Here is a 1,073-nt window from a genome sequence, read left to right on the forward strand (position 1 = left end):
AGTCTCTAGCATCTCACGGTGAGTAACTATGGAGTCTACTTTCGATGTAAGTTTGGCAAGAGAGTCCTTCAAAAATTCAGTTTGATTTTCAAGCTCTTGGAGCTGCTCGGATTGATTTATACAATAATTTTCTAAAAAAAGTTCCAAGCTGGATTTTTGAGGGACTCTTTTGTTGTTTGCATAACTAGGTGTTGTTGTTTGTTGTCCAAAAAGATTTTGAGGGGTTTGAGAAAAAATTTGGTTGTTTTTAAACCCTTGATTATATTGAGCATAGTTTACTTGCTCAGGACTTCTAACAACACTACCGAGTTGGCAATCAATGCCAATATGGCCAAATACACCACAAATTTCACAAGAAGGAGATGCAGAAGAAGAAGAAGAGATGACACTAACATTTATTTTTTCAAATTTTTGGGTTAATGCATCAATCTTAACGGCAAGGTGATCATAGTTAGAGACTTCATACATACCTGCCTCCTTTTTGGAGGGTGAAGAATTAGTGATGGCTCTCTCGTCGGTCCACTTGTAATGATTTTGAGCCATGTCTTCAATCAAGGCGTATGCTTCTGTGTAATTCTTGTTCATTAAAGCTCCACCTGCAGCTGCATCAACATAAATTTTTGTGGTATACAAAAGACCATTATAAAAAATGTGAATAATAAGCCAATTCTCTAAACCATGATGAGGACAAAGTCTAAGCATTTCTTTGAAACGCTCCCACGCATCGTAAAGAGATTCTCCATCTTTTTGAGTGAATTGTGTGATTTGATTCCTTAATTGGACGGTTTTAGAATAGGGAAAGAATCGTGCAAGAAAAACTTGTTTCATTTGTTGCCATGAAAAGATAGAACCAATTTCCAATGAATGAAACCAAGCACTAGCTCTACCCCCTAAGGAGAAAGGAAAGAGGTGCAGCCTTACGGCCTCTTGGTTTGCATTCAAGGTTCCACTGAGTCTTAAAAAGGTTGAAATATGAAAATTCGGATCCTCGGTGGGTGATCCAAAAAATTGATTTTGCTGCACTAAGTGAACAAGTGCAGGTTCTATTTCAAAATTGTCCTCAACCGTTGGGT

General features: G+C 37.7%; 1 non-coding gene across 1 annotated transcript; it reads left to right on the forward strand.

Annotated features, from left to right (window-relative positions):
* The first annotated feature begins 673 nt into the window (after positions 1 to 673).
* On the forward strand, positions 674 to 780 carry LOC146942803 (small nucleolar RNA R71). Its single transcript, XR_015033678.1, has one exon. It is a non-coding gene; the product is annotated as a small nucleolar RNA R71 (small nucleolar RNA).
* The last annotated feature ends 293 nt before the right edge of the window (positions 781 to 1,073 follow it).

The sequence above is a fragment of the Medicago sativa genome, chromosome 3 (genome assembly GCF_051527215.1).
Source record: "Medicago sativa cultivar Bolivia chromosome 3, Bolivia_mono, whole genome shotgun sequence".
In the NCBI taxonomy this organism is placed as follows: domain Eukaryota; kingdom Viridiplantae; phylum Streptophyta; class Magnoliopsida; order Fabales; family Fabaceae; genus Medicago; species Medicago sativa.